The 9,533-nt window shown below is 41.7% G+C and overlaps 1 long non-coding RNA gene across 1 annotated transcript; it reads left to right on the top strand.

The window, feature by feature from the left end:
• Positions 1-1,790: 1,790 nt before the first annotated feature.
• Positions 1,791-8,940, top strand: LOC310761369. Its single transcript, XR_014547438.1, has 3 exons — positions 1,791-1,994; positions 3,145-3,256; positions 8,446-8,940. It is a non-coding gene; the product is annotated as an uncharacterized lncRNA (long non-coding RNA).
• Positions 8,941-9,533: the final 593 nt, after the last annotated feature.

Raw genomic sequence — 9,533 nt, 5'->3', positions numbered from 1 at the left:
ATAAACACAACAACAAATTACCAAGTCAGTTATGGGCACGCCGCATAAGTTTGCAAACTCCACACTCTTCATGAAAGCCTGTGGGTTTGTGAAAGCTTCCTTGGTTTCCGCTGCAGGGCAACTGCTTAAAGCTTAATGACACAATAACCATCTCAACAGATAGACCAAGCCTTGATTAACCAAAGCTGACAGGGATACTTTCCTTTTTATTAAAATAAGCGCGCCTTTCATTATATTCGCATTAACACTCTCCCCCATGCCAACGTGACTGCATGACTTGCTGCTTTCAAAGTGTTTGGTATCAAGGTTCTAGCTTCTGATCCTAATAAGGAAATTCAGAGGTCCTACCAAGGTCATGTTATATATGTGGCAAATGTTTGACTATCGTCACATAGCATTCATCATGAGAAATCTAACAGATCAGTTGTCAAGGATTTTATTCAGTTTTTAAAAAATTAATTTTACGTTGCTAACAAAGTCCAGAGCTGCTTCTTACTTGTATATTATTATTTACATTGCATGTGTTGCTTAAGTCAGGGAATCCAGGGAGTGAACTGCTGGGATTTTGCATCCAGTGTGCATTCCAAATGCCATCCTCATACCTGCAAACTTTTCACTGCATCCACCTGACATCATTGGCATCAAAATGCCAGCCTATGTCCCCAACCCCTTAATCCAGATTTCCACAGGAACCCTTTCCACGTAAAAGTCAGCTAAAAACAATAGCACTGTTGCTGACAACCTGCTTGCAATATCTGACTGACAACTTTGCACTATGAAGCCTCTGTCTGGAAACACCCTGAGGTGGAAACACCTCTGTATTCGGAGGAACAATCTACAAGAATTAGACATGAGTCTTAAAGGTGTCTCCAAATTCTCTACTCTATTTTTGAACAGAGAAATGGGGGAAATTATTTCTCCAGATTTCTTCAAGAGGAGAATAAATTGCCCAGCTAATGCTCAGAGGTGGGACTCACAGTCAGCATTGGCTGTGGTTTTTTTCCTCTACCCACCCCTCCAGCCTAGTCCTTTTAAATGGGTGTCGCCCCTCTACAAGGCTCAGTCCTAGCATTGTAGCATTGTTCTCCGGTGAGGCAGATGGGAGGAATAGTAGCACACACACACACACAAACACAATGGTGGAGAACATTTGGTGAAAATTCAGCAGAGAGGCCTACGTCTTTCAGGAGATGGGAACTGAAACAGCTAGGGATTGATTGAATCTCATTCCATCAACTCTGCTGAAAGGCCAGCTCTGTGGGAGACCTCCTTCCCCTGAACTGTGCCCAGCTGGTCATTGCAATAACTACCATTTAACTTTAAGAATTGGCGTCTGACTTTGCTTTTTTCTTCTCCCCATCCCTTTTTCCTTTTATGTACTGTATTTTGGATGGTAAGCCTTCAGGCAGGGAGTATGTTGTTCCAAATGATTGTATATAAGCTGCTCTGGGAGCTTTTTTTTAGGCTGAGGAGCAGGTTTAAAATGTTTTTTAAAAAGAGAAACCAAATCTCAGGGGAAATTGTATTCTGATATGAACATATGAAGAGCCCAGCTGGACCAGACTAAAGGCCCATTTAATCCATCTTCCTGTTCTCATCTGGGAAGCCCAGAAAACTGACCTAAACACAATACCAACCTCCTCACTTGTGATTTCCAGCAACAGGAAATCAAAAGCATTCTGCTTCCAGCATTGGAATTAGAACATAGCCATTGTCAGAGAGTAGGGTGATCAGGAGCTACTCTGTTCAGGAATGGTGGGGGCTTCCCCCTCCCCCTGCTCCTGGACCAGGATCCTGAAGCTGCCCAGGAGCAGTGGAGCAGTACAGATTTGGAGCAGTGGTTTGCAGAGGGACATAGTTCGGAAGACAACAGCTGGGCAGAACTGAGTGGGGAACAGCTAGGAGAAGATGAACAGGGGGAGAGAGATTTAACAGACTCCCTTTCATTGGAAAGTGTCCAGCCAATCAGTCCAAGGTCAAGGAGAGCAGATAAGGTAGCTACACAGAAGGCCAAATGGTTGCGAGATCAGGTTGCCAGACGAGGAAGTGATGGGGGTGGCTCGAGGGGAAGTAGGTGGAAACCTTAATTCCCCTAAGAATTGAGTCTTTGTTCTTTCGCTGTGAACATTAAACATCTCTTTAACTGGTAAGAGACTATTTTCGCTTTGTTCTGCTTATCCATGGCCAAAGGGAGGGAGGGAGGGAGCCGTTTCCCCGAAGCCTGACAGCCATGGATCCTCCATGCATTTGTCTATTCCTGTTTTAAAGTCATCCAAGTTAGTAGTGATTACTACTACTTGTGGAAGTTAATTCCATAGTTCAGCTATATGCTGTGTGATAAACTTTGGCTTCAGCTCTAAGCAGAGGCTCTTCTGTTGCAGCCTCATTGAAATGAATAGGATCTATGCATATGTTAACATGTTCTTGTACAGGTTTATTTCAATGGAGCCTGGGCAGGAGAACATCTCAGTGGACTCCATGCTAATGGGTCAGATCCATATGTCTCCCAGTCTACAGTCCTTAATGGCGGCCCAAACCCACAATGTCACCTTGCCTTAGAAGAGGCACCTGTAAGTTGTTTCTTTTCCCCAATCTAACCAAGGTGAAGCAATGGACTTTCCATACCATTTTAACTTCAAACTCCCACAGGCTCTGTTCTAATACCAACAAACTCGAAAATCCAAGGTTTCTGGTTCATATCAGGAGGAGACGCCGAGGATTCTTTGTTGGAAATGAGGGGGCAGGGTGGGAGGACAACAATGGAATCCAATTAGGTCACTGTTTTTGAAATGGATTTTAATCATTGCCAAGCAGCAATGAGGCAAAACGCAATCAAAGTCGCATCTGGAAATTAGATTGTGGTCAGGTTATTCTTAGTGGAATGTTTGAAAAGCAATTATCGGTGCTTAAAGCAGAAATAGATGAACTGGTGCAAAGCCTGAATGACCAACTGGCACAGAACCAGACATTATTGTTTTGAGATATAGATATATATAAACCCTCTGTGGGAAAATATAGTTGCCACAACACCAAGGAACATATAGTTCAAGTTAGGTTATGAGAAAGAGGCTTCTCTATCTCTGTGGCCCTTGACAATGCTCTCAGTTGATACTGTGCCATGTTATTTTGCCTGTGTGTGACTAGGAATGAGCTAATCAGTTACCTCAGATGATAATGGAAATGCTATAGAATCATACAGCAGGCAACAAGGTTCAAATAGCTCCTTGAAGAATGAGTCGTTTTAATAACGTTTGAGGTGAGTTGGTATGATAGATGCTTGAGAAATCTGTGCAGCAACACATTCCATAGTAAACTTGCCCAATCTGCAGCTCCTGGAATAAAGTGCAGATCAGAATATGGTACCTTCCAGAAACTGTACTCCTGTTAGGCATGTTACTTCAACCCTCGCTAATTCACGCTTCCTGAAACAGTTTGTGAACCCAAATCCAGGTATGCTTTGAAATGCACACAATTCTGCAAATTTTGTGCTGTACTTTCCCGACCAAAATAAGTGTGTAGAAATGCAGGTCTTATAGGAAAGCATGCATGAAGATGCATGTATATCAGAAGACATGTGCGCAGCTGGCAGAATTGTACCGCGAGGGAGAAGTGCACATTACAGTGCTGATGAATTTTCATGAGAACTTAAAAAAAAGAGGAACGCAGATATGTAAATGTGGCAAACTGGACTTGAGATTGGAAAAAAAGTAAAGTTCTGAGATTGACACATTCATCCACCCTTTGAATTCATCCATCCTTAACTCTTGTCAAAATGGAGGGAGGTAGTCTGAAGGCTGCCTTCATTCTTCCCCTTTAAAAACCATTTCTTCTTCTTCTTTTCTTCTTCTATTATTATTGTTATTGTTGTTATTATTATTATCATTATCATCATTATTATGATGCATAGAGTGTAAGCTGAAAATGCGTCTGAATGTCCCTGGAAGTAGTGGCACATGAAGACATGCTGTTCCTCCCACGAGAATTGTACAAGAAAAACTATGGTTGTCCCCATATATTGATGGAGGCAGCCATGCTTTCCCCATACGACGACCCCAGTAGCCTTCAAGTGACAACATATGAGGAAAATATGGCTACTCTCTTTGGTGTATGATGGCAGCCATCTTTCTTTGCCATGCAATGGCTGTAGAAAGGACATCACATCATAACACATTACCACCTCCAGATACATTTTAGGACACGTTTCAAATTCCTGTAGCAGACACTTTCCTTCACAGCCACTCCAAGTGGCTGGAAATTCTTAGAGACCAAGAGAGAGAGGAAAATTGTAAGTACTATTTGAAACTACTTCATATGAGATGGAACAGACTTTCAGACAGACGAATTGTGAGGGTGGCAGTGGGATGTTTTGCTTTAGCTGCAAAACCTCTCCGGCCACCCCAATACCTATATCTGTTGACAGAGCAATGTGTGCAGGCAAGGTTGGAGGAACCATCAAATACAAAGACCTGCTAGTCATATACTTGTCCAGCAACAGATGGCAAGGAGGGCGACTCCAGGGCTGACATCTTCCTTCTGCCTATTGTTGGACTGCGTTGGGAGAATGGAAGGACATTGGATCTGGTAGCCCCAAAGTCTCTCCTGATATGCATATAGCACAGCTCCTTTTTCTTTTTTTCTTTCCTTTTTGCTGCAACTGCTGTCAGAGCAATGGTGGCAAAGGCACAACAAGGATGATTGTAACAGCTAAATGCCTTGAACCTATAAACTAGTTATGTTTCAGCTGTAGTCATCCAACAGGAGGAGTTTGAGTTGGTGCCTTGTCTGTTTTTAAAGAGCTACAAAGAAGATCGATATCCCACTTGCAGCTAGAAAGCAGCTACAGACTTGTTCGAAGTGGCTATGGGCTCTAAGTAAGATTTAGGAGATACTGTATGCACTCTGAGTACATATTTCAGAAGTGTCCAAGAATTGTTCTGGAAAGCCAATTACGTTACAAAGCTGCAAGGCTTCCAGACAGGTTGACTACCTCTGCCCCTATTAATTGCTTACCTTTGATACAAGTGCACGGAAGATACTTTTTGACACACAACAGACCTTGTTTAGCACTCAAACAAAAACATCTAAATTTTAATTTTAGCTCCGGATTAACTGATGGAAACACTGATTGCAATGTTATCACTACAGACTACAGAGGTGAGGAGACCATGGATTCAAAGACTAGGTATAGTCTTTGGGACTTCCTTGCTGCTCACAAACCCCACAGCAATTAACCTTCCCCTCCCCATGCACTGCAACCCCACTGAAATTCACACACACACAATGATTAAGGTAGAAAGCACCCTCTATGGGTGCCAACGGAAGGCTGTTGCATTGTGCTAATTGCTGTGTGGGTAGAAGACCTTTGTGGAGATTCAAGAGGTAAGAAAGGGATATTGTTTCCATTAAAATCACACATAATCCAGCATTCAGGCTTAAAAAAAGAAGGTGAAATGTTTTCCCACACACACCTTATTGCTATGTGTGTATCTTAATGAGGACGTGGTCTGGGGTGTTGTATGCATGTGAGTGTATGTGTTTGGTGGGGTATGTGTTGTACGCCATTTCTTGACAAGGCTGCTTTTATTTGTGTCTTCCAGCCAGGGGCATGTGACCCCTGTAAGGCTTGCCATGTGGGAATGTGCCCGTTCAGGGTGAAAGAGATTCTCCATCCCTAATGTCTTGCCAGGAGACAGAGTGAAACATGCTTAAGTTACAAGACAAATGTAGCTGTGAAGAGAATGTGTCATCACGCAGCTCCAAGTTAGTATAATTTCTCCCTTGGGAGCTTTCATTACAAAGCAGAAAGAAACAGTCCCAAGAATGATAGGTGCCTTCAGACTGGTGTTTACTTGATATATTTGAGGTTTATGTGGGGGAAATAATTCACTGAGAATCTATTTAGAATTTTTACTCTGACTCGAGGGACTCCAAATTTATTTCACTGAGTATGAAAATGTAAACATCTATTTGATGATGGACAGCACTAATCCATTTTAAGAGCTTTTAAACCATCTACAAGAATGTTTACAAGGCTTCAAGATTTCAGTCTCAGTTTATCTGTCAGATAATGTTGGTACAGTGTTTGCCAAGCATCTGGTAGCAGAGGCTCATTTTTCTCTGAAAATAAAGTTTTGCGTCCACATGAAAATTGGAAGCATACTTCAATCATTCTCCCAAAATATTTATTTTTAGAGTGTGTAAGCCTAAGAAGCATCTCTCCTTGGGAACACCCCATTCTGTGTTTCTGCATGAATCACAGTTCTGGGTGTATATCTAAATAGGGAGAGGCGATCAGTGATTCATGCAGAGACATAGCTGGACGCCTCCTCTGTGAATAATTTTGTACCTCTCCATCAAGAGTGAGTAAATGAACCAGTCATGCTGCCCAGGACAGAAATGGTGGCAAGCTTATCACACTCACCCACATAAGGTGAATTATAGGGAATAAGGAATAGATGACATTTAAGGTACTCTCTCATCATTTCCTGCATTTCTCTCATGAATGCTAGCAGGACTCTGGCACACAGTTTGGGAATTATTTTGTTAAAAGACTGCATCAGACTACTGAACATTCATCTCATTCCACACAGACCATATCCTCTTTTTTTGTTTTGTTTTTGAAACTGTGGTCATAGTGGTTGTCAGCCAAAATATTTTGGGGACATTTTATTTCATTGGGGAGGGAACCACACACATCTTGAAGAAATTCAAGCCTAGGTTTACGATTGCCAAGCACAACAAGCATTTATGCCTTTCTTTAAAAAAGCATTTATGAGTTCTTCCATAAATGAACACCTCTCCAGTTCTATTTTTGTGAGCTTGACAAGAGTGTGACCAGGAGTGTGACCTCCTCCTCCTCCTCCTCCTCCTCCTCCTCTTCTTCTTCTTCTTCTTCTTCTTCTTCTTCTTCTTCTTCTTCTTCTTCTTCTTTTTCTTCTTCTTCTTTACTTCTTCTTCTGTATGGGGGAAGGAGCACCAAGCTACCTTATAGCATTGTTTTAGGAGTTACTGAGATAACATGCATAAGCATTGCAAAACATTATAGTGTGATGGACAGGAACTGGAGAAAGACATAGAATCATAGAGCTGGAGAGGACCTCAAAGTTCATCTAGCCCAGTGCTGGAAATCCACCACTGCAACCCTGATAACTGGTCATCCAGCCTTTACTTAAAAATGTCTCATGATGGAGAGTCCACCAGCTTCAGAGACAGTCTATTCCACTGTTGAACAGCTTGCACCATCATGAAGTTCTCCTGAATGTTTAATCTAAAGCCCTTTTATTCTAATTTGAATGCATTGGTTCAATACTTGGGGTATATGAGGTGTTAGGGGAGGGGGCAACACATTGTGCACCTTCTGGGGTAGTTTGTCCACCTTTGGTCCCCACCTTGCACCCACCTCTCACCTGTGGCTCCTAGAAGCTGACAGCAAGTGACAGTGGCCACACCCCAGGAAACAGCTTCAACTGGCTGGCTAAAAGTGAGGGTAGCAAATGGGTGTCAAACCCTTGGTGAGCTAGGGACTTACGCTGCATGTGAAAACAGGCTCTGGTGGAAATTCATTAGTTCTGGCCCAGGTCTTGATTCTGTTAAGATAATATGGTATCCCACCTGTTTTTGCATCATCTGCAAATTTTATGCATCATCTGCAAATTTTATGCATCATCTGCAAAATTTTATGAGCATCCACTTTTTCATCCAAGTCATTTATAATGGTGTTGGTAGTGCCTTCATTACTTATATTTAGGTGCCAGGCAAAAGTATTCCTCTTCTCCCAAGAATTTAGCTGGGAGAAGAGGAATGCTTTTGCCTGGCACCTAAATAGTATAGCTTTTGTTTGTTACTATGTTGTGTTTTTTTGTGTTTTTTAAATTGTAAACCACCCTGTGATCTTCAGAGGAAGGGTAGTATGTAATATTAATAATAATAATAATAATAATAATAATAATAATAATATTGCAGTCAGCCACTAAATAAACTAGCAGACACTGATCCAGTTGCTATCTCACAGAACTGTTGGAAGCCACAGTAGAAAACCAGCAGGATACAAATGTGATTTATTGATAGGCATGTATGTATTTACATAAGATAGTAGATGCTAATTTTTAGTGCTTTCTCTCTCTCTCTCTCTCTCTCTCTCTCTCTCTCTCTCTGTGTGTGTGTGTGTGTGTGTACACACTCCCCAGAGTGACAACAAGTGGAAGTGATGGGGTGTGCCCATTGTCTACTGGCTTCAATGTCGCAGAGGAATGTAATTTATTGAGCTCTGCAATGCTGCAAGCCGTCTCAAGAGAGAGATTTTATATTTAAAAATGAAGGCTGTAAAGCAAGGGGAGCAGATGTTCATCTCGCTTTGCTCGTGGGAATTCTGATTGCTGCATTGGTTTGCGTTCCGTGATGAGTGGGAGCGTTAACTGCTGGGCTTTTCTTTTATTGCTGTTGCAGAATTTCCACCTCCAGCACTTTCAGATCTCAGGTGCTTACTGCGTAGAGAATTCTTCTATACCGCTGGGAAACAAGTTCTGACTCAGAGAGGGCACCACTGCAGTCAGGGAACCAGAACAAATGAGTGCTACTTTTCTGCAGAATTAGCTAAAGGCTACATTTGATATGTACAAGCAGGTAACTTTAGGAGGTTTCTTTTTAAAAAAGATACCTCCCGCCGGGATTCCCCCCACCCATCCATTCCATCACGTTTTCAACATCAGTCAGCCACAGAAAGCTTGCTTTATAGACTCCATGTGCCTTGCTCACATTTTTGAGCATCAGTCAGAAGACAAGAAGAAAATTCCCGCCAATCATCGGCTGCAACGAACAGCAAATCTGCAGGGCAATTTGTACAGCCAGCCTTGAATTGATTCTTCCAGTTAAAATCGTTACCAGCTAATGCCTCAGATAGTTTAAGGGGCTGCATTGTGTTAACAAAGTTCATATAATACCCTTCCTTCCTTCCTTCCTTCCCACAGGAACACTTCCTTTTTTATAATATTTTTTATTAATTTTAACATATAAATTATAAAATGTACCACAAAACTTATCACTTTTCAAATAGTCGGTAAATTTACTCCAGTCTTCTGTGAATTTCTGGTCTCGCCGGTTTCGAATCCTTCCTGTTAGTTTATCTAATTCTGCATAGTCCATTAACTTCATCCTCCATTCTTCAATTGTCGGTAACTCTTCTTGCTTCCATTTTTGGGCCAATCATATTCTTGCTGCTGTTATTGCATATAAAAAGAGCTTACATTCCTTTCTATTTATGTCACTCCCCACAATGCCCAATAAAAATGCTTCTGGTTTCTTTATAAATGTATAGTTCAACATTTTTTTCAACTCATTATATATCATCTCTCAGAAGCATTTCACCCCCACAGGAACACTTCCAACCTCCCTTGGGAATGTGCAGGAAGGTAGAATGTGCACAAACTGAATAACATCAGGAGATGCTGCATGTGATGCAGACATGTATAATCAGCAATGAGTATCTGCAAATGCAGATTATTCAGAGATGTTTCACACATGTGCACAGTTAATAT

The sequence above is a fragment of the Podarcis filfolensis genome, assembly GCF_964270895.1.
Source record: "Podarcis filfolensis genome assembly, chromosome: 4".
Lineage (NCBI taxonomy): Eukaryota > Metazoa > Chordata > Lepidosauria > Squamata > Lacertidae > Podarcis > Podarcis filfolensis.
This window is presented reverse-complemented; position numbering and strand designations above follow the sequence as displayed.